General features: G+C 44.6%; 1 pseudogene; it reads right to left on the bottom strand.

Moving 5' to 3' along the window:
* Positions 1–6: 6 nt before the first annotated feature.
* LOC119882109 overlaps positions 7–25,297 on the bottom strand; it is a 33,311-nt pseudogene continuing 8,020 nt past the window's right edge.

The raw sequence follows: 25,297 nt of genomic DNA on the forward strand, positions 1-25,297 counted from the left end.
GGTTGCCAGTGTAGATCAGGTTGGCACCCCCCTGGACGCTGCGCTCTCCACCAGCACCATGCCGGGGCCCGGGCTTGTCCGCTGGACATCACTGTCTGCCCCTGAACGACCATGCCTTGGGAAGATCCAGTCTGGGTGCCATTAACCAGTACCATGCCCTGCAAGTTGGTGGATGGTGCCTCAGCCAGCAGCATGGTGTTCTGAATCTGTGGCTGGACTACGTACTGCATCGACTGCACAACAGGAGCGGTGGTGTAGTAGACAGGCTGCTGCTGCTGTAGCAGGAGCATCTGGCCATGATTTGCCATCCCTTGGTTCACCTTCACCGTGGTCATCCCTTCCCTCACCGCGGCCTTGCTTTCCTTCACCATCTCAGTACGCTCAGATGTCTCCCTGACTACAGTCTGCCCTGTTTCGGCAATAGTCGGCTGCAGCTTGGGGGGTGGGGGCAGCTGTTGGGCAGTCCTCAAACTTGATACTGAGCTCTGAGTATTGATGGAGGCACTGGGCGGAGGAGTGAACACGGGTTTGACTTCAGTTGCGATCTTCTTGCCTCCGCACACTTCAGCCAGGGTCTTGAACTTTGGCCCGAGGTCATCGAGGAACTGCAGGTCGTTGTCAGACTCCAGGAGGCTGCAGCAGCCCACTGAGCCAGCAGGGGAGGCCTGGCCCTCGTAATCGTAAACCAAAAGACCATCCTTCACACCAAGGCTCTCGTTTCCATGGTCATCTTCTTTTGGAAAAAAAAGAAAGAAACCATCAGGTTACCTATGTTGTTAGCTGATCACAATCTTCTTGTAGCATTCAGGGTGCAAACGGTTTTAATTAAACTTTCAATGAATGTATTAGTCTGATCCGAATTAAAAAATTCACAAATCTAAATGATTTGTAAGGAGAAACACCAGAGGCATGTGTATATGCACATAACACAAACTAAGCCCTGCCTGACAATAGTGGTGCCCAAGGACATGTTCTTTAAAGTGTTCGAAGTTTAGTTAGAACACACAGTCAGTTAAGCTGGCTCGCTGTGCTGTAGGAAAGGTATGGAGCCAGAAAGGGGGGTCCGATTTGATCCGCCTCTGAGCAAAGTGAAAAGCCACAGCCGGCTTGCCGGTGTTGTATTACACATAACAGCTTTTTTCTACACCACTGGTTCCAGGAAACTGGATCACTATGTGAAAGCACACATGGTTGTGGGATTATGTCAGAAATGTTTTTTCAGTATGAATGAGCGAATGCGGCATATTGGCAGATATTCTTTCTGAGTTTATTGTGGGATCTTTGTATTAAAGCTTAAAGGCCTCTTAAGAGTAAAGACCAAACCTATCCTTTGCTTTCAGGATAGCTACTTTCTTTGAACTGTTAAAGCAACGACATTTACAAATTGCACCTCTTTTATCTAGTTTGATTTGTTTTCCCAACATCTGAAAACCATCAAAATTATGCCCAGGATGACAAAAGCCTACAAAGGGTTACAGAAAGGAAAGAGTAGAAATATGTAAATGATCCCTCACCTGAGTGTAGTACTGTCCCAGGAAGTGGTCTGGCAAAGCCATGCCATCATGAACTCCACCTACTCCTGATTGTTTGCGTTGTCTGCCGTCAAACTCAGAGCAGAAACCGCTGCCGCTCTGCTGGTTCATCGTCCCCCATGTCCCTTCTCTGTGGCCACTTCCAAAACTGTCCTGATAGGCAGCCCTGTTCATCCCATCCATGGAAGTGACGGATTTCTGGAAATCCAAACCTGCCATGGGCCCCATTGCTGAAGATTTTTTAGCCATCATACCCATAGAGACCGTATCTCCATCCAGTTGTGTTGGCATGGTCAGTAGCGGCACCTCCTATCACAGGCCAATGATCCAAATGTCAAGCATCACTTCATACAGCATCTCAATAGCAAGCAACTAGCATGTATGGCTATGTTCCTGTCCTCAACAGAGATATAAATATGTCTCACCGTGTTCTCTCCCTGGCCCTCAGTGCGGTAGTTAATAAGGTGTGATTTGGTGTCGAAAGGCATCTCACTAAAGCCCCCTGGCAGACCAGCAGCCTCCCCACATTGGCAGAAGAGCATCAACAGAGGAATGACTTTAAAACACAACAACAATCAAGTTTTAGAAAACATAATGCTCCCAAAGTGTGATGTGGGGACAGGTTTAGTTTACCTGGTTCAATACAATGTGGTTAGGTCTTCTCTTGTAACAGGCAACCATGCAGTTCTTTATTAACGGCAAGTTTTTCTATAACCGTTTTGGTGGAAGTTGCATGTTGCACTTCGACTCTTGAGTGTGTTGTCAGGTTTTAGCTACTACCCCCTGCTGGCCAGACCCACAATCAGCTCTTAAAGCAAAGAGCTCTCAGAATTGACCTTAATGAAAACTGGAGTTGTTAGAGACTGTGATCTGATTTATTTTCCCATCGCAGCTACTGCTTCCTTGTGACTGTTGAAGCATTTAAAAGTACCTGACAATGTATTATCTTAATCAGCTTCATCATGGAATCATAAACATAAATACACAGTTTTTTTGCCAACTCTGCAGGCCTTATTAAGGTATAAACCAACATATGTGTATACTCATACATCAGTCATGAGCTGATATCAGCTAGTCTGCTCTAGTCTTAATTAATACCATCAGTAGTGACCTTAAAAACAATTTCAGTTATAAGGCTCTAAAAATGTGATTGAACAACGTATCAATGTATTTCCAGCAAATATTGAAATAATAAAGGGTCTCAATGAACTATGCGCAGTGTCACATGTTTAGTGTCACATGACCCGAGTTTTTAACTTCCTGGTTGTAGTATGAGAGGACGACGGCATCAAACCACTCAACAACAAAAAAAAAAAAATTAATTTGTAAAGTATGTCAACATAAAAATAGAATAAAGAATTATGCTACACATCATATTTAAGGTGTTTTGTGATGATATATGCATTTACAATTACTCAGCTTTGTTCAGTGTGGTCATGGAATGAGTAAACATGTTGACAGTAAGAATAGTGATAGGCAGGATAACACAGTGCATCTAGGTATACGCATACACATAAATACTGTAGTTTTTGTTCTGCCTAACTTTCTACTCTGTTCTTTTGTTTTGCTTCAATTTGAGTGAAGTTCTAGATATGTTAAATGGATATTCTACAGGCTGTGGCAGGTATACAAAATCTGAGCGGGCCAATTGACTCTGATTTTGTATCAAGATGCCAAGAGAAAAAGATGTTGAAAGAGCGTTAATTTATGGGGCAATGGATGACAGGTGCTTCAGTCAAAAATACTACTCAGCTGGCGTTTGGTGTTTCACTAGTAACAGTGGCTGAGGTCACATCTGCGTTTACATCTATGGGAAATACACCAGCCTGTTTTGGTTTTCCATCGGGGAAAAGCTGTACCTGTACCCGGTACTTGTTTTTCGTATCACCTCCATCGAGGTCCCACCCGAGCTGAGGCGATACAAAAATGTGACATCAAAACACAGCAGACTACTGATTGTTGTTTTCGGAGCTCCGCAAGTGGTGGCGGGGGAAGCTCGCGCCAACCCACAGGAGTAGCCTGTGAGACCAGCTGGCCGCCCACTCACGGAGCCCTCTGGTCCCACAGTCACACAGACCGTGGCAGCCAACACAGCAGAAACTCCAGCAACAACGGCAGAGGGAAACACAGCTGTAAGATTGTCATACTGCTATTCTGTCTTTACATTTTGAGTAATGCTGATTAATTTTAGCTTAAATCAAGAGACAGCTTGTGTGTGTGTCGCATTGAACAAGTAAAGGCAATACGTCAAGGCAGTTGTGTGTGGTGTTGCTATATTGAGGGGTATTATATCTGGCTACTATCTACAGTGGAAAACAGAGGACGGCGGGCAGAAACCGAGTCGAGTAGAGTTGAGCTGGTACCAGTAATGGGAAAGAGGCTTTACGCCTGGGGAGGAGGCAGTTTGTGACACCACTTATCCCCCTACTTACAATGCTCATGTGAGAATGCCAATGACAGACATTCAGACTTGGCCTTGGGTGTCTAACGAATATAACGTCTGTCATTTCAACAGCCAGGAGCACTAACGAACTTGAAATAGCTGGAATTCCCTGCCAGTCAGTCAGAACTGAAAAAGCCTCTTTCGAGGGGCGAAACATCTTCGAGTATCTTCAAGCAAGTCCAGTTGCTCTTGAGTTTAACCTTTTTTGGGTATGTTGGTATTTCCTTTTATTTGTTGCTTGCCTGTATGTTACTATGTTGTAATATGGCAATGCTGGGGACTGGCACAGGTTTTAAATGTGTTAATAACTGGGTGTAATATATAAAATTTATGATGCCTGCATAATGGAAATATCTTACTTAAGGATACAATAAAAAATAATGGTTGATTATTTCCAAGGGTTACTAATGTTATAAAATAAAATATAAATAAAATTTGGGATTATAAATGTTGAGTCCTGTATTAAGACCACCCAATACCTCTCTGACATCCTAGGCTTTGTCTTGATGTTCTTCCTATTTAAAGACCTTACTTGGTCACAGCAATATTTCATTACTCAAGATTTTATACTGCATATCTAAAGTATCCCATGCATATCTAAAGTAGTACACCATGTACTCTCTACATGGTACTAATGACTATTTAAATAGTTGTGTAGAGTATGTCAGGCTTTACATTTAGTTGGTAACAACTTATGTATTCAGAATATTTATTTTAAGTATTGGTATCCCACATATACTATTAATCTAGAATTCTGTTGATCTTAAAGAAAGTCCCACAGTATTATTTCACAGCGTCACATCATACTTACGTAGTAAGAGCAGCAGGCCCAGTAATAGCAGTCCGATGCCTGCAGGTCCTAACACTGCTTCTTTGCTGGCCTGACCATTGAGGCCTTGTTTTCCACACACCACTCCATCCTCACAGGTACAAACTTGGACCTTCACTTTCTGTGGTTCTGGACAGACCTGTCCCTGCATGTCGCTTACTGCCAATTCCACCTCATAGACACCAGGCCACATGGACTCCTGGGCTCTCAGGATAGCTGCAGTGTCTTCCCGCAACAAGACAAACATATGAAGAGTGTAGTAAGTCAATATGCTTTACTCTAAAGTTATTAGTATTCTGGATCAAACACTCAAGGATAAATTTCCTTTTCCACACTCTAGTTTCAAAACAAGGTTCCAGGAGTCATGGTCAAAACACGCTAAGTGCTAGTTTTAAGGTCAGACCCTTAAAGCAACTCCTGTAGAATTTGAACAATGTTCACTTTGGCAAAAGCTAAAAAAAAAAAAAATCTAAGCCAGACACCAATTCATGTAGAGCAATTTCTAACTTTGTATCTACGGGTATTTATTTAGTTTTACATCTATCTATCATAACTTTTAAATAGTTGGCAGATTTCTCCTCACCATTGAGATGCTCCACCTTCCATTGGCCCTTTGTGCCCTTTGGGATGATGACAAAGTCAAAAGGAGGTCCGTTAGGAGATGCGTCCTCATCTTTGGCGTTCACAATAACAGAAGTATTCGTGGTACACATTGTCTGGATGTTACTGGTCAGGGTGGGGCAGTGGTCATTAGCATCTTCCACCTGGATGGCTATGGTGCCGGTGGCTGTTTTACTCATGTCTGAGTTGGAAAAACAGAAATAAGAACAGATCATTCAGCATTTCTTTTAATTATATCCCCATTCTGTAAGACAAGTTCAAACGCTTCACACTCCCTGCTGGTGGACAACAGGTGTACACAACTGTTTGTCCTGCTAGTGGTGGGCCTAATGACATGCTCAGATAGAAGGTTAAGCAACTTTTCTCCTTGATTTATTTATTATTTAAGTGAATTTGACCCTTGGACTGTTTGTGCAGTCTGTGTTATCTCACTGCAAACAGCCAATGTACAGACATTAGTTATAGCTAGCTAGCAACCTGAGCACTCTTACTGTGAGTGTGGCTAGATGGTGTTACACAAGATCCTGCAAACCGACATCTGGATTTCCACTACATTTGCTGTGGATGTTTATGGTTCCCAGAAGACGAATTATTAACACACTTAACTTTTAGAAAATTGCGCAAAGGCTCTCATAAACTAAGTCAAATTTTCATCTTTGCTCCCAAAATTTTTAAGAAATATGTAGCCTTTCTTCTAAAGCCATATTCAGACTCAATCCTTACATTTTAGCCCCAATAATGGCAAGGCTGTTCGATTTGCAAAAATTGTCAGAATTTAGACTTTTAAGCATGATGTGGCATTCCTTTCCAGCTACTTCACACTGCAAAAAACTAGTCTGTCATGCAAAATGTCTGAAGTTGGAGCAGACACATAGTGGAAGAGTGTACCTTCTGAAATGCAAAGTACTTGAGCAATGTATGTCCCATTGACCACGAGTGGAGATTCTCTGTCAGGCATCTTGTTCAGTCTGATCTCAGCTGTATTTGGGTCGATGGTAAACCAGTTGTCAGGGTCTGAGCCCTTGGCATAACTACAGCAGAAATAGTAGAGTGTAGACAGTTAAGCATTGTAGTTTTAACTGCAGAGTTTTCTTGTGTATTTGTTTGTGTTTGCACTGACCTGACTTTCTCTGCTGGTTTCCCAGTGTCTCCATCTAATGCAGGGTAGCTGGCGATAACATCTTTAATGTTGAAAGAGTTGCCTCCCTCTGAGACTGGAATGACTTTGACTTTGGGCTGAAAACGTGGCCCCTCAGGCTGGTTCGTCACATTAATTTTGATTGGATAGGTTGTATATGTGGTCCCACTTTGCCATGATGATCCTCCAGACCCACCTCCCGCACCAGTACCACTCGCTCCCCCTGCTCCCCCTGCTCCTCCTCCTCCCCCTGCTCCCCCTGCTCCTCCTCCTCCCCCTGCTGCCCCTGCTCCCCCTGCTCCTCCTCCTCCCCCTGCTGCCCCTGCTCCTCCTGCTCCCCCTCCAAAACTTACACCAGCTCCAGCATTTACCCCAGATCCACCATACAGTGGAGCCTTGTTCCTAACAATTAGTCCAAGTTCAAGGTTCTTCACAACCTCATAATCAACAGCCTGTGAAATGGCACACACAAACACAGAGAACACAGTTATTTGCCAGAACATTTGTCAATACAAGCTCACAAAATTGAGTAAAATTTTACTTAAATGAAAAGTATTGTTAATTAGTGAATGAAATTTGATTTGCTGAAGGAGAGCTCTTGATAGATCTGTGGAATGTTCCAACTACCTATGCTTTGGGTAACCACTGAATGAAGATCACAGATATAAAGTGGAAGTGTTTTTTACACCCTAACAAATAGGATGGGTGTATAAGGATGAAATGCCAACATCCAGAAAGAAACGCTGCTCCGTTGTGTTGAAAAAACAACATACTCAGTCTGGCCTGGGATCCCCCAGTACGACCTGGAGGATGTGGCTAGGAAGAAAGGCATGCGGGATACCTCTCTTAACCTTGCTTCAACATCCTGGGCATTTGGACAATGTTCCTATATGCCACTGAATGATGACAGTTGATTAATGTCCTGATTTTGCATTCCAATTCACCATAAATATTTAGCAGATTGACGGGGCTTGTTAAATCCACCCTTACCTCTTGTAAAACACCGACCCTGTGACTTGTTATCTTTTTTATGTCCTGCAGGCACCTCAAAAGTGAATTACATCCCACAGTAAACCTATTTGTTACTTTTTTCTAGTCATGTCTACACCTACTTCTTTTAATGGTGGCCAAGTTACTTGTTTTTATTCATTGTGTATGAAGCATGATCACTGCATTTACCACATTTACCCCACAAAAGACCAACAGCTATATTTCTTCTCAATTAAAATTGCAGAAATGCTGCTTCGGCAGTACCTTGTCAAGCATTAGGATGCCCTCGTTGGTGTTGGGGTCTGTCTTGATGCTGAAGTACCCTGCCTCGTTGCCTTGCACAATGTCAAACACAGCTTCCCAGTTGTCTGTGCCTTTCAGGTCCAGGTCATTTGCTTTTAGTCTCATCACCTCCACACCCTGTGTGTTCTCCTCAATGCTGCCCGCATACTAAGTAAAACACATTATAAGATGAATTAATGGTAATTTCAGCAGTATTGGTGTATTTCTTTGACTAATGCATGATCTGTAATATGAGCAAATTTTCAAATATTCTTTTTTTCCTCAAAAGAAACACTGAAACCATGCAACTCTGTAAACCCTCATGGAAACCATTTCTCCTTGCACCAAAATTCAGTATAACATGTTGATATAGTAGAGTGTGAGAACTACCTCTGATTTTTCCAGGGTGGGTGGGTTGTCATTCACATCAAGGACTTTAATGGTAACAGTGCCGGTTCCAGTGTTTCCCCCTGGTCTGCCATTTAGGTCTTGACCCCTCACTGTCAGAGTGTACATATCTGCTTTCTGAAATTTGAAAACATCATATATGACTTACAGAGACTGTTCACACATTGCTATGAGATGGGACTTTAAAAAAGTGTGAATTCTGAGAGGTAAAATATTAATTATACTATATAAAGTTTTCTGAATGGTTGCACCTTTGTCAGAGTAGCAATGCTCCTGTTTGCCATAATTTACAGAAAGTATAGGTTCATAGTCAATGAATTGTGAGTGTCTAGGTAAATACTATAAAGGGAAAAAATGATGAACTGCTGTTGGTTTTCAGTTGGGGAACATTTTCCACAGCATTCATTTTGAGAGCCTGCTTGAATATTGGCAACTTCACTGTACCTGTACTGTACCACTGTACAACCCACTGTACCTCTGGCAACAGGAAATGTAGACAATGAGCACAAACAGAAAATGTTTGATCAGGACACCACAGCCGACATGGAACATGTTAGCAATTATTTGTTAAAATTAGTTGTGTTTGTAGTCACCTGGTGAATTTAAGTCACAATCTAGTTCCTAACTTTGTCACTGTGGGAGTTGGTGCTAGGCAATTAGTGCGCAGTGAAACCAAAACTATGAGCCGAAAGAAGCTAAAAAGCTCTCTAGAGCTACAGGGGAGATCCAGCGTTGGGTCATATTTCATCGCTTTTAGCAACACTTCGCTTTACAAAGTAAAGTACAAAGTAATTTGATCTATTGTTACGTAAAATTTTACTTTGAGCAGCTTATAGTGTGTATAGGTCACCATGTTGTGTTGGTAGAATTAAAAAAATGTCTTGAGTGCGAGAATGGAAAAAGGACCCTGTTTTTACCAAATTGTCAACACCATTACTGAGAATTAGCTGTAATTGATCTGCTAATCCTCATTAATTGATCTGAGTGCAGAATTTCAGTTCTCTGCGGTGGCTTGGCCCTGTTGATGTGTTGGTGTACTTCATACTGTACCTCTCTGTCCAGGGCAGAATCTTTGGTATAGATGGTTCCATCATTATCAATGTAAAACATATTATAAGGTGGATTCTGATCAATGATGGAATATGCGATCTGAGAGTTCTCATGTCCTGGTTCATCAGCATCAGTTGCAGTTATTTTCATAACTGAAGTCCCTGTAAAAAAAAAAAAAAAAAACATTAAATGAAACAGCCATTATACTAAAAGATGCTCTGTGAGGCTTTATTGTGAATAAACAAAAGTTATGTTTACATCCAGTGTTTCTCACAAAACACTATGGGCCTCATGCAAGAACCACATGTACGAACAGATTTCTTGTACGACTGATTTAGAACTTGCTTACATTCACCAATTTACTCTCACAAACACAATTTACTCCAGACCTGTGTAGGAGTCATGTGCAATTAGTCTGCAGTTATCTCAACTTAAGTTTTTCACTAATGGATTGTATATTTCCTTACTTTTAAGTATATTTGAGTTTGAAAATACTATATAAATGACACTAATTATATTAACATTATCGTGTATCCTGTACTCAATTAGAATTCTAATATAGTTAATTTATTCATGTGGCCTAACAATATCATTATTCATTTAAATTGGCTATTGACAGCATACTGATATATTGGCAGAGACAGATGACTGTGTCATGTTTCTGGGTTTTGTGTTGGTATTATGGTGGTTTTGTGTTTGTGTTCTGTTTCCTGTTTTATTTTGAAAGGATTCTCCCTCTTGTGTTTTGTGTAACTTTGCTTTCTGTGTTCCTGGTTTGTGTTTCACCTGTGTTCATCACCTCCCTCTTGTGTATAAGTCTGTGTCTTTCCATTGTCTGGTGTTGGTTCGGCTTCGTATTCTGTCAAGCGTCCCTGCTTGTCTCCAGTGCGTGTGTTTTTTGAGAGAGACATCTGAGTTTCTGCCTATGTTTGGATTTAACTTTGGTTCCCCTTCGAGGGAACTCGAACTGCGTCGGTTACGACACTATGGGAACGCCTCTAGGCGAAGCAGGTCTGAACGTGAATGAAATCACTCCAATCCTATTGGCTTGTTGCTAGAACGGTAAGGTGTGACGGAATAACCGGAGGAGTATAAAGCACACCTGTACACACTCATCATTAGCTTTTTTTATTCAGCAGGCGCTCTGTATGTTGTTTGAAGAAAGCTCCAGTCCTACAAGCAGTGTGTCTTACCTGAAGAAGAAGTCTACCAGCATGTCCGGCAACCAGATGTACAGAAGGTGTGTTTTTTCTTGCCCTCGGTACATCACGGATGGAGATTCTCATGAGATGTGTGTCTCATGTTTGGGGATGGAGCACGCCCGGGCAGCTCTCGAGGGGGCTGCCTGCGCCCGTTGCGAAGCCCTTTCCGTGCGGGTACTGAGGTCCCGCATGGCTCTCTTTTCCGAGGATGGCCGGATGTGTTCTCCCGTGGTGCGGGCCCTGCGGCCGCTGAGGCGGCCCGGCGGCTTCACTCGTGGGGTTCACAGCGTGATCTGTCGGAGGATTTCGGGACGGCTGAGGCTTTTTCCCGACCTTCATCCGCTGGCTCCGACGCTTCCTTTCCTCGTTCGGGAGCCCGTTCTCGGCTTCTCCCGCTCGCGGTTTGGATCAAGAGACGCTGCAGCAATCCGACTCCGAGGAGGCGGACGTGCTCAGCGCAGTGGACGATGACTTCCGGGTGTCGTCCAGCGACGCCCGACTATGACGTGCTGCTGGAGGTGGTGACTAGAGCCGTGGCTAAGCTCAACATCAACTGGCCACAGGAGGAGCAGACACCACAGGCTAGTGGTAGCTTGATGAAAGGTTTCTTAAGCACCACACGCCACCTCCACGCCGGTCTCTGCCATTCTTTCCTGATTTACATGATGAACTGAGTAAATCATGGGGCAGACCCTTCTCTACATGGCTTTCCACACCCCGATCACTGAACTACAGTAATGTGATGGGGGTTAGGGACCGTGGTTATGGGAGGATGCCTCGGGTGGAGGATGAGCTTGCGAGCTATCTCTCCCCTCGACTTGCGTCCTCCCTGGAGAAGCCGGCGTTACCATCCAAACCATGTCGCACCACATCCACGCTTGTGGAGAAGGCGTACATGGCAGCGGGCCAGGCAGGTGCGAGCTTGCACACCACGGTGCTTCAAGCCTACCAAGCCAACCTGCTACAGGAGATGGTTCAGAGGGGGGGTCCCTCCGAGGAAGATCTGGCGGAGCTTCGCAGAACCACGAAGCGTTAGACACAGTGCGAAGCGTTCCGCCAGTACCTCCCTCGCCGGTCTGGACCCAAGGCAGCTGAGGCTGCCAGGCGTAGGTCCCTTCCCTCTACGAGCTCCTATGGAGAGGAGGGAAGCAGAGTGTCGCTTCTCGGGGGCCCCCCGAGGAGCTGGGGCAGCGAGACGGCGCTCTCACCCTCAGCCGTCTGAGAGACGCGATCTGAGGACCGTCATCCAGTCCCGACGGAGCTCAGGGAAGACCGGGGTAGGGGAGTCTTTCTCCCCTCCCGCACCCCCCCCCCCCCCCCGGAGGCTGACCGAGGTCCCCTCCGCCGTGGCAACAGGTGATGTTATCCCGCCGTTTACACGTTCAGGACGCACCTGCCACCATCGAGTCCGCACCGTACTGCCTGCCCCGAGGGTCTGCAGACGGACGGCATCCCGACTCACTCACCGTGGATCTTCGGCCGTTCTGGGGCTTCAGGGGTCCACCAGAAGATCACACGAGACACCGACCACCAGCCCCGAGGGGCTGGTTCCGTTGGCAGTCTTTGCAGACGCTTGGCGGAGCCTGACGAACATTTCTCCGCGGGTCCTGCGCACTGCCATAGATGGGTATCGACTACAGTTCAAAACCCGCCCTCCAAATTCAACAGAAGAGAGGGGGTGGTTTGGACTGTGGTCCGCCCGGAGCAAGGTCCGGTGTTGGGACAGGAAGTTTGTACTCTGCTGAGGAAAGGGGCCGTGGAACGTGTCTCCCCCCCAGACAGAGACGCCGGTTCTACAGCCGGTACTTCATAGTCCCCAAGAAGGACGGAGGGCTGCGTGCCCTATTTTGGATCTGCGGGTTCTAACCGGTCTCTGAGGAGATTCAGGTTAAAGATGCTCATCATCCGCCACTGTGACGCACATCCAATCTGAGGATTGGTTCGTCACGATAGATCTAAAGGACGCCTATTTCCAGGTCTCCATCCGTCCTTCTCACAGGAAGTTCCTGAGGTTTGCCTTCGGGGGTGTGGCTTACCAGTATCAGGTTCTTCCATTCGGCCTGGCACTTCCCCTAGCACATTCACCAAGTGTATGGATGCAGCACTGGCCCCGCTGAGGCTCCGGGGCATCCGGATTTCAACTTCATCGACGACTGGCTCATCCTAGCCCAGTCTCGAGAGTTGGCGGTTCGGCATCGAGATGTCGTTCTGGCTCGTCTGCGGCGTTTAGGGCTGAGGCTCAACGCAAAGAAGAGCGTGCTGGCGCCCACCCAACGGGCTACGTTCCTAGGGGTTGCATGGGATTCGACAACGATGCGGGCACAATTGTCTCCGGCACGTGTCGACACCATATTGGCTGCCGTGAAAGGGGTGAAGTTAGGCCACGCCATCACTATGAAACACTTTCAACGAGTGTTGGGTCTCCTGGCGGCTGCGTCCAGCGTAATACCATCTGGACTGCTGCACATGAGACCCCATGAACAAGGGTTTTTCCCCGAGGGAAATCCTCTCCGTCTGGTTTGGGTTACGCGCAAGTGTCTTCGTTCCCTATCAGTTTGGAAGGAAACTTGGTTCCTGTCCCAGGGGCCCGTGCTGGGAGGGTCTTGTCGCCGGCTGGTTATTTCGACAGACGCCTCCCTCACGGGCTGGGGCGCGGTCATGGACGGCCGCTTTGCAAGGGGATCCTGGCAGGTGCATCGATCCGAGTGGCATATCAACTGTCTCGAGATGTTGGCGGTGTTCCAGGCTCTAAGGAGTTTCCTGCCCGATCTCCAAGGCCACCACGTCCTGGTTCGTTCCGAGGAGAACAACACAGCGGTGGTGGCCTATCTGAATCACCAGGGCGGTCTGCGCTCGCGCCCTCTGGACAGACTGGCACGTCAGATCCTCCTGTGGTCCCAGCAGAGGTTACTATCGCTCAGGGCGATGTATCTCCTGGGGACGCAGAATCAGGGAGCAGACCTGCTGTTGAGGCAGGGGCTGAGGCCCGGGGAATGGAGACTTCACCCCGAAGTGGTGGAGCTCTTGTGCGAAGAGTTCGGCCCCATAGACGTGGATCTGTTTGCGTCTCAAGAGACTACGCACTGCCCGCTATGGTTTCTCTCGTTCCTCCAGCCCCGTTGGGTCTGGACGCCATGGTACATTCATGGCCGAGGCTACGTCTGTACGCTTTTCCCCCAGTCGCTCTGCTCCCGGGGTTCTGGAGCGGGTCCGCCAGGACTATGTCGGCCTACTGCTCGTAGCCCCGTTCTGGCCAACCCAGGTGTGGTTCTCGGACATCATGTCGCTCCTGGACGGCCCGCCGTGGCGGGTCCCTCTGAGGAGAGACCTGCTGTCCCAGGCGCAGGGCCGGGTTCTTCACCCTTGCCCCGCCATATGGCGACTGTGGGTCTGGCCCCTGAGGGGGCACAGTACCTAGAGGCGGGTCTAACAGCCGGAGCAGTCGAGACCCTCCTGAGCTCCAGGGCCCCGTCCACACGGAGGATGTACGGCCTGAAGTGGAGTGTTTTCTCCACTTGGTGTAGGGAGCGGTCGGTGGACCCTGTTACCTGCCCGGTGGTTCAGGTACTTGAGTTCCTCCAGGACCGGTTCTCTGCTGGTCTTTCCCCTTCCACCCTCAAGGTGTACGTGGCAGCTATTTCATCTTTCCACACCCCTCTGAGGGAGGGGTTCTTGGGGAAACTTCCCTTGGTTGTACTTTTCCTCCGTGGTGCCCGGAGGATGAGACCTGCGACTCGGTCCAAGGTTCCCACTTGGGATCTGGCAGTGGTTCTTGGGGCGTTGGCTGAGGCCCCCTTCAAACCCCTGGAGTCAGCTGGGGCTAAGCACTTGACCCTCAAGATGGCCTTTCTCCTTGCTATCACCTCTCTGAGGAGGGTGGGGGAGCTCCAAGCGCTTTCGGTTTCCCCGCAAAGCCTGGAGTTTGCCCCGGGGAATATTAGGGCTATCCTGCACCCTCGTTCAGGATACATCCCTAAAGTGCCTTCTTGTGCGGCAGGGTCCACAGTGCTGCAGGCATTTCATCCTCCACCTCATGTGAGGAGGACAGGAGACTTCATCTGCTCTGCCCTGTCAGAGCACTGAGTATTTACACTCTGAGGTCCTCCCGTTGGAGGAAGGCTGACCAGCTGCTAGTGTGTTTTGGGTCTCCCAGAACGCCTCGGGTTACGTATGTAACCCTGGTTCCCCGAGAAGGGGAACGAGAGACTGCGTCGGCCCGCCGCACCTCTCTACCCGCCTGAAGCGCCTGCTTCATAGTTTAAGCTAATGATGAGTGTGTACAGGTGTGCTTTATACTCCTCCGGTTATTCCGTCACACCTTACCGTTCTAGCAACAAGCCAATAGGATTGGAGTGATTTCATTCACGTTCAGACCTGCTTCGCCTAGAGGCGTTCCCATAGTGTTACATACGTAACCCGAGACGTTTTCTTGACTTTGGATTATTGCCTAAACACTATAAACTACATCTGCTCTGCCTGTGTTGTGTGTTTGGGTCCATATCCCTTGTTTTTCCTTGTCACGGTTTGGACCTTCACAGGCTGTGCTTCTGTTAATTATGCAAATATACAATTCTCATGAATTCTCAAATTACACAAAGAAGGCATTCATTATGTTTATGCACGTTACAAGATAAAAGTAAGCAAAAGTTGAGATAAATATACAAAAATGTCCTTGCTCGAGGCCCTTTATGTGTATCCTTGAGGTCTATCAAGCATGTTAAGTGCATTTCTTTGTGTATGTGTTTATCTCTGTAGAATCATTGCGGGCAGATCAGGTTTACAAGAACATCATTTTTGTATATGTATCACTAACAATATTATCTGTTTAGGCTATGTACCACATTACTTTAAAGTAGCTGCAATTAAACCTCTTCTGAAAAAGCCCAACCTTGATCCAGATGTTGTAGCCAACTATAGACCTATATGTAATCTTCCATTTCCCTCTAAGGTCCACACAGCTGTGTGACTTTCTACATAGCAATAGTTTATTTGAGGATTTTCAGTCAGGATTTAGAGCTCATCATAGCACAGAGTCAGCACTGGTGAAAATTACTAATGACCTCCTAATTGCATCAGACAAAGGACTTGTCTCTGTACTGGTTTTATTCGATCTTAGTGCTGCATTTGATACCATGGACCATCAGATCCTATTGCAGAGACTGGAACATTTCATTGGCATTAAAGGAACCGCTCTAAGCTGATTTAAGTCCCATGTATCATTATTTCATTTTGTACATGTTAACGATGAGTCCTCCATGCACGCCAAAGTTAGTCATAGAGTTCCACAAGGATCTGTCCTCGGACCAATCCTCTTTACTTTATATATTCCTTTAGGCAATATTATCAGGAAATATTCCATAAACTTTCATTGTTATGCAGATGATACTCAGTAATATCTATCGATCAAGCCAGATGCCTTCAGGATGTTAAAACCTGGATGACCCGTAATTTTCTAATGTTAAACTCAGATAAAACTGAAGTTATTGTTCTGGGGCCTAAGCACCTCCGTGACGCATTATCTAAAGATATAGTTTCCCTGGATGGCATCGCCCTGGCCTCCAGCACCACTGTGAGGAATCTTGGAGTTATCTTTGATCAGGACATGTCGTTTAAGTCTCACATTAAGCAAATTTCAAGGACCGCCTTTTTTCACCTATGTAATATTGCAAAAATCCTGGAAGGAACATCCTGTCTAAAAATGATACAGAAAAACTAGTCCATGCATTTGTTGCTTCTAGGCTGGATTACTGCAATTCCTTATTATCAGGCTGCTTGCAAAAGCCCATTAAGGCTCTTCAGCTGATCCAGAATGCTGTAGCACGTGTTCTGACAGGAACCAGGAAAAGAGATCACATTTCTCCTGCTTTAGCTTCTCTGCATTGGCTTCCAGTAAAATCCAGAATAGAATTTAAAATCATTCTTCTTACCTACAAAGCTCTTAATGGTCAGGCACCATCTTATCTTAAAGAGCTCACAGTACCTTACTACCCCACCAGAGCACTGCGCTCCCAGAATGCAGGGTTACTTGTGGTTCCTAGAGTCTCCAAAAGTAGAATGGGAGCCAGAGCGTTCAGCTATCAAGCTCCTCTCCTGTGGAACCAGGTTCCAGTTTGGGTTCAGGAGGCAGACACCATCTCCACATTTAAGAGTAGGCTTAAGACTTTCCTCTTTGATAAAGCTTATAGTTAGGGCTGGTTCAGGTGAGTCCTGAACCATCCCTTAGTTATGCTGCTATAGGCCTAGACTGCCGGGGGATTTCCTATGATGCACTGAGCTCCTCTCTCCTCTACTTTCTCTCCCTTGTATGCAACCTCATCCCATTATTGCATGTTACTAACACAACTTCTCCCCTTTCCGGTAGTCTTGTGCTTTCTCGTCCCTCTCCTCTCTCCTCCTATCACTTCCTGCAGGTGTTTCTGGCTCTGGAGCTGTGGAGTCTGGATCTGTGGTTGCGGGTCACCTGCTGCCCCCGTGTTCCTGCTCGACACCCTCTACTGCAACGACTATTGTTGCTAGTCCTATTGTTATTATAATCATTAACATTACGATTATTATCATTAACACTACTGTAAATATCTGTACCGTTTTTCATTTAGTCTATAGCAACATCACCTTTACTGTCTGTACCTCTGTGTGTGTATATTGTGTAGGCTGCCTCCCCCCCCTCTCTCTCCTTCCATCCCTCTGTTTTTCTCTCTGTTCCTCTCCTGCCCTCTCTATCTCTCTCCCTCTCTCTCCTTCACCCCCAACCGATGGAGGCAGATGGCCGCCCACCCTGAGCCATGGTTCTGCTCAAGTTTTCTGCCTCTTAAAAGGAAGTTTTTCCTTGCCTCTGTCGCCTAGTGCTTGCTCTTGGTGGGAACTGTTGGGTTTCTGTAAATATCATCACAGAGTACGGTCTAGACCTGCTCTTTTATGAAAAGCGGCCTGCGGGTAAGGCACAGCAGGAGACCTCAGGCAGATGCCCTGGGGTCTGGATAGAAGAGCTGAGCAGGTCTGAAAGGGCAGATGGGGCACACCAGACCAGTAACAACACTAGTGGGCAGAACCAGAGACCAGCAGCTGGTGCGCAGGAGGCTGGCTACTGGAGATAAGGACTCAAAACCAGCTACAACTAGGAGTCCAGAAGGTTAGCCAGTGGAGCCATGTATTCTTTTGGGGACTCCACAGTACGCTCTGAAAAAAGGCAAGTCTCAAAAAGTGACCTAGACTGTTATATCAAAGGCTGATGTTGTTGAAGGAATTCAAGACCAGGGGCCTCATGTATCTACAAATCCAAATATAAAACCAGGTCCTATGCTCCTTCATACATCTCAATCAACATGAAATTGAGTGCACACGCACAATCCACGTACCCCACCTTGGCTACTCCCATAAATTACTATGCAAATAAGCATAAATTACGCAGTCACCTCCTAAAGTACAAATAACAACAACCAATCTTGCTGCAAAGCATGTGAAACAGAGAAACTTAGCTGAGTTCGAGATCATAGAGCTGATCACTTAAGTGGAGGTGAGAAGACCAGCCGGCTACCAGAAATGGTTATAGCCAATGTGTATTTGTACTGGGATGGCTCTGTCAGGTTGCTCTGTCTGTAATGCTGGACCCAGTTCAGCACACAGATCCAAGAGCATGGCTCTCTGGAATCTAAATCGATGTTAGCCAGTCATCCTCATGGGCCAAGACACTCTCTAATCCTTCTATTTGCGTTCTGCACTGCCATAGCGCAGCCACCATTCAGCATTATGCACAATTGTAGCACAGGAATCATAGTGAGAACACCTTGACAAAATGATAATAATGCGTTGATCTGATGTGTGACATGGCATCTATGAAAATATTAGCCTTATTCTTTCAGCTCGGCTGTGTGTCGGCATTTCCATATTAAAAAGACTCGGGCACTGAATAAGTGGTTGATCCACCTCACTTAAAAGTGACTTCTCATCACTTCAAAAAGAGATTAATTTATTTTCCAGAGAGCTGATTGGTCAGTAAGTGGTGCTTTTATAGAGTTGATCTCAGCATATTCAGCATAAATTATCATGGCGATCTATCCCAGTAAGAAGTGAACAACATACCCATAATAATGTAAAGTTGTTTTATGTTAACTTTATTTTGCATTGTGTGGTATTTAACAGTGCTCTAGTGGAGGAGTTTTGCTATGAGTGGGTCCAGATTTTGTCTGTCCCATGCATGTGCTTGCAGGTGATGCAATACACATTATTGCGAGTTGCATAGTGGTTGCATAGTATTCCACTGATTGACAGGTAACAATGTGCCAACAAAGGCAAGGAGAAGAATACTGCTAAGTATTAAACATGGATGTAAACAATGATTTATGTTTGTTAGATCTCATGGATAAATACAGTGTTTTTTGGTTAGTAACACTCTCAATGTAAACATAACAGATGTTACAAAAAGAAAAAACTTCAAGTCACATTGTTTTGCCTTATTAATGAAGTCAGGAACTTCTTTGCCATCACATATCAGGATCTGTGTGAATTGTACACAAAAGCAGAAACACTGACCTGCAGGAGAGAGCTCGGACACCGCCCCCGGGTTGATGACTCCAAACACTGGAGCGTTGTCATTCTCATCTACAACCTTCATTCGTATTTCAATATTTTTCTCTGCATAGGTGCCATCCCTGTACCTAGCGACCCCTGCCAGCTGAAACAGAAAACTCAAATCAGCATGTGCATTTACAAACATAAACAGCATGTGAGACTGATGTGTAGCAAATGGCTGCCAAATATCTCCACATTAATTATGAAAAGCTGCAATTACTGAATCTTGAATGAAGACATGACATAAAAGTGAAGTGAAAAGTGACATCAAAATCCAAAAGCATAACAGAACAGAACCTGTCATGTATCACTCACATTGTACGTGTCGATATCCTCCCTGTCGAGAATTTTGGTCACACGAATTAGTCCAGATTTAGGGTCAACTTCAAACACATTGAAGGGATATTGGTTTGCACCAATGCCTTCTAGAGAGTAGTAAATATTCCCAGTGCCATCGTCAAAATCTGAACGAATCTGAAACACAGAGAAGCGCTGATTCAGCTAAAAAGTCTCATTCATGCACCAGAAGGTAACGACAACAAACACCTTAAGAACAACTATTTGCAAAGTTTAAAAACTATTTCAAGAGAGTAGAAAAACAAAAACTAAACCATTATTTGTTGCTGAACACTAATTTTGTTTGTCCAGCTTGTCTGGCTGCTCATGCTGCTATTTGGATGCCATGACCTGTATGCTGGTCTGTGATAAGATAGTCCTTTCTCTCTTGCAGATGCTGAAAATGTTCCAGTGGCCCCCTCTGGTAACTCTGTGTTAGTCTGTTTTTGATCATCCAGTTGTTAGTGAAACGTGTTGTGTTGTCATGTTGGACATGATAACTTGTATGTGCAGGACATTCTTCTCCTGGTAAAGATTAGAATGTTGTGTGTACAAGACGGATGGTGTGCAGGCAGTTGCTTAGAATCCAAAGCAATAGCGCTGTGCTCAATGGGTAAACCTTCATGCATTCAATGCAATCCACTCCAGGCACTGTGGCAGGCACAGTGATTGTCCCTAGAGAAGAGAGCCGTGGTGCTTCTCTATTCTCTTAATTGCATCCATGTTTCCCATACTTGTGTCTTGTGTGGAGAGGAGAGATCCTTTCCTCCAAAGCGTCACGTGAAGCGACGTCCGTTTCACTGCTGTCAGTCGGCTTTAACCTCCTAAGACCTGAGCTTTGATTCTGTGTGCATTTTTAATTTCTCTTGGCTATTTGGGATAAGTAGGACCTAATAAGTATAAAAATCTAAACATTGACTTTGAACAGGAAGCACTTTTTGAAAAAAATGACGTCCTCGTATGGGGACATTGGGTCTATTTTACTACAAAACACAATAAAGTCACCAATGTGTAATAAAGTAGAAAACTAATGCTAATAAACAGCATCTTTTGGGGCGGCTGTGGCTCAGGAGGTAGAGCGGGTTGGCCGTTAATCCAGGCGGTTCAATCCCTGGCTCCCCCTGGTTGCGTGTCCTTGGGCAAGATACTGAAACCTGAATTGCCCCTGAATGTGCGTGAATGTTAGTTTCTGTTTGAGCACTTAAGGCTCAGTGTTTGACTGGTGAATGCAGATGTAGTGTAAAAGCACTTTGAGTGGTCGAAAAGACTAGAAAGGCGCTATACAAATATGGAGCATTTACATCTTAGCTTGTTACTTTTGAAAAAAAAAGTCAGATCTGTATGTCATGTCAAACAACACATGTTAGCAAGCATAAATTAACAAGTTTCAACCACAAAATTTTATTGGGATTTTTTCCTTTTCCACTTTGTTCTCTGCTCCGGCTGTAGAAAGTATTTGTTGATAGTGACGCCATCTTGTTTTTCCACAAATGAGTGTATTTTGGTTTTGCTACCACTAAATGGCACAGGCAACTGTCCACTAAGGAGGAGTATAGGTCTCAGTAAAGTAGAATTAAGTATACAGTGCAGGGAGCCCAAAATCTAATGTCCCCATATGAGGACACAGGGTCTCAGGAGCAGCCAACTTTTGATGCAGTTTGTGTCTGCACACGTGCACTGTGCTAACACTAATCTAGTGTCACAGTTATCACTGCAGAGCAGCATGTTTTCTCTCTGTAACTGTAAAAAACACCTGCAGATGAAGAACAACCTGCATTCTGTGATTATATTGATAGGCTACTGACACTTTGTCAGACTTTCTCAAAGTGTAGTTGGCATATTTGATGCCCTGAGATGAGAACATGTTATACTGTAGGCCTATACTGGGTCCTGTTCAGACATACAGGATCATCTCTACTGGGAGAAAGCGTTTGTATTATTTACTGATTATCTGCATTTTAGGCCTAATTAGGCTATTGAATGTGATCACATGTCCTTTGATTTATTAGGCTAAATGTTTCAGGGTAAATTGAAATTATGTAACTCACATCAAAGCTGACTTTAGCTCATTTTAAGGCTTTCCATTTATTTATCCACCCTTTTCACACTGCTCCATACATTTAATTTGCAAGTCACATCACATCGTCACTGATCGATCACTGTGGTCTATTTGGACTAAACACAAATCAGCATCAAGTGACTGAATGGAAATGACGATTAACAATATAAAAAGTGTTTCTTGTAGACAGTTTAATTGTCTCCATAATAAAATTTAATGGGATAAATAACAGAGAAGGAAATCTGTTTTAATAAATGTGGAAAGTTGTGTTTGGTCCTTTTGTTGTTCAGACCTACAATTAACACAGATTTTAACTAGACAGTGATTCATAAAACAAATTAATTAAAAAATGTTTAATCTGTTATCGCTCTTCTCTCCAGTATGAAACTCAGATCAGTCCGATCAGCTGCAGTCTCCAATCAATAACGGATATATTATTATATATGTTACCATATTCTACTACAAAAGTATTTATCTTTTATAATCTATGTGTGCAGCATGAAACTACAAACTTTCATTTTGTTGTACAGTTTTATCAAACTGTTTGTCCTAGCAGTTTTGTCAATCAAGAAATGACTCCATTAGAGCACTTAAAGGTACTTGAGGGCTTCTTCGGCCACATATCCTCGCTGTGGTAGATAGCATTACGTACTACTTTTTCTTTTATGGTTTTCAGCTGAAGGTCCCTTTTAACAGCTTTATATTTTAGGTGCTCAATCTACAGTGATTGAGTTTCAAAGTTAGTGGGTAGCATTAAAGAGAGTTTTAGTGAAACCAACAACTCACCTGGGCGACAGATTCCTGTTGAGTGTAGTCTACATTTTCTTTCAGTGGTTTCGGCGGGGGAATCCAGGTGGCCTTTACCACAGCAACAGTCTGGAGCTGTAATACAATAGATGTAATTAGTTCTGAATGAACCCTTACTTGACAGCCCACACATGTAAAGTTAGCAGCATACCACTTATGGTTGGCATATCAGTTTAGGGATTTCACCACATGTGTGAGCAAAGAGAAGCTACAAGTTAAAACAAAAGCCTGAACAATGAAACTGCAACAAAACCACACAAGGCCTTCAAACTCTCATGTGTGCGAGAGATTTGGTTTGAATCCAAATCCTGGTTTCCCACTGGACGAGACCCACAGAAACTCATGGAAATTCTGTGATGCAGCCATGACATCACCTAGGATATAAGATTCAGTGTTTGACCTCGACACTGCCTTTAGAAAGCAAAGGAAGTTGCTATGGGAGATGTACCACTTCCAATCAAATGTTTTACTATTACTAGTCTAGAAAGATAGCTGTGCAACCAGGACTTTCACTTTGCCTGCAGAAGGAAGATGACGATTAACCATTTTTGGGGATCTTAATTTATGGAAACAAAGAAGCAGCCTACATGTAGGGCCAGAAGCCTGGTAAGGCAGCCTTTTATTACTTGAAGTCAAACACTGGATTCCTACTGGCCTTTATGGGAGTGCAGGAAACCCCTGCAGTGTGGCCATGACGTCACTTTGTTTTGTGTTTGCCAAAAGAAAATTGGAACCTGAAGGAGATCACTATACACTATACACTACATAACAATCTCCACCGGATTACCTAAACGGACATGATACATATTGCTACCAATAACGATTTCAAGTAAGAGGTTTATAGGGTGTTATTGTGATTTCCGTGGGAAATAACGCACCCCCATATCCTGTTGATTGCTGTGTTTTTCGGTCCAACTTCCAAATGCAAGTTTGCTATAGGTTCCCGTGTGATATAGTGGCAATTATTGTATTATTGTAATTAGTATTTTTTAGGTAGGTAGAAGTTGCTTTAGAGATTCTACTCAGCCCTGTCAAGACTTTGTTTGACTACTTATGAGAGAGGACAAACCAACTGAGTTTCATAAAGCAAGGAATATCAGATTTAAAAAAAAAAACAATTCCCCAAAAACAAAAGTTACTGTGCAGTGGAAATTATTAATCTAAAGTCTTACATTTAAAGGTTCAGTGTGTAATATTTAGGAGGATTGATTGACAGAAATGCAATATAACACCCATAACTATGTTTTCAGTGGTGTAAAAAGACTTTACATGATGAACCGTTTTTATTACCTTAGAATGAGCCATTTCTATCTACATAAACTGTGGGTCCCCTGCTCCATGGAAGTTGCCATGTTGTGTCTCCAGGGAGCAGTTCCACCAGTACCATCCACACCATTAACGGTACGTTTGGGTTTAATTTCAAGTTCTTAATGCATGCTTTTAGCTAACCTTCATAGTGAGCTAACTTGTGACTCAGATGCAAGCTGAGGTTTTTGTGATGCACCCTAAGAACTTGGTGTAGGTATGATTCAGACAGGTAACCTCATACGAGTTTGTTTGTAAAAAGTCAATGTGAACATTACCCCGGACCATTACTAAAAAGTTCAAATTTTATTCCCTTGATCCATACCTGATAAACCGAACAACAGGTGTGAAAGCAGATGACAGCCTATCTGCTTTCATGTTCCCTCGCAGTTTTTTGTAACAATTTATGTGGGAAAAAAGTGCCCGGTGTAAAAGGGTATTAGTCCTCGCCCCTCTGCAATGAATCATCATCACCATCTCTTTTAGAATAGCCTGGATGTGTTCAGACATATCCCATAATGTCAACAGCTTATGTGGACCATGAGCAGAGCCAACAACTAAGTTCAGTAAAACTAATGAAAACCTGAACTGCTGGTATGACGTATAAAGTTTCTCTTTAAAAACTGCTTTCACAGGCTAATGTGCAGCCTTATTACATACAGGGGCCGTAGTCGGCCATGTTGTGCACTAATGCATGTATTTGTCAGCTGACACCTGGTCGAGAGGCCTTCATTTACGCTATTGTTATCTTCGCTCTTTATTTTTCTCATTGGTTTGCCTGAAATGAGTCTGTATGGATTTTCACGATGCTACTCCTCCCGCACCATTGCCAGCAGATACGCAATGGCCCCCTGCTCACCATTTGAAATGCAGGTTTAAGGCACTTCTGCATTGGCTTGACTTTTTAGTCTCTTTTCAGTCTTTGAACTGAATTGAACTGAGGTTCCCGCATGATCAAAACAAAGGAAATCTTGTCCTTGTTCCTCAGATATTCTTATGGAATTTAACAGACCTACATATTTGGACATATGAGCTTCCAAGTGACAGCAGTGCTAGGCAAGCGTCCTTAGACTTCCATTATAACTAAGACGAGACGAACACAGCTTTTCTCTTCTCTGCTTACATTTCTAATTCGCTCCAGTGCTCACATTTTTAAGACCACAAACATAAAATCTAAATCAACTGATGTGGCAGACTCTGGACAGAGAGTTACTTAGGGATTGGATTTATAATAGTAAGCAGGAGTTTAAGAGGGTGTTTTCCAGGGCTGTCCCCGACTAAGGATTTACATAGTCGAATCAGAATCGTCCTGCCTATCGTCGATTGATAGTCGAATCTAGTGCTGACCCCGCATAGTCGAAGGTTTGATGCTTCGATGGGCGGAGCCTGATTCGACTGTCAATCTCATAGCTTCACAGCAAAATGAGGATCATGCCATTTTGGCGATGTGGGGGTGCTCACCGTCTGATTTTACATAGAACTACCAGTTTTCTCCCAATAAGTTAATATACAGCCTGTTACAATATAAATGTCAACATAAAATGCTGAAAATAAACATGAAAAAAGCTTTTAATACATTTTTTGTGTCCTAAACATGTACACTGACACACGCTTAGCGTGGATGTGTGTGTGTACCCCTGCAGTCTATGATGTAGCCTAGTGGCAGAGAGAGTCCCAGCCTCACCGCTGTTGTGCCGAGTTGTTCGCACCTCACGGGACATTCGGAT

Source organism: Micropterus salmoides, unplaced genomic scaffold, assembly GCF_014851395.1.
Source record: "Micropterus salmoides isolate LMB-PRFRI ecotype aquatic unplaced genomic scaffold, ASM1485139v1 Ms_hic_scaffold_2913, whole genome shotgun sequence".
Lineage (NCBI taxonomy): Eukaryota > Metazoa > Chordata > Actinopteri > Centrarchiformes > Centrarchidae > Micropterus > Micropterus salmoides.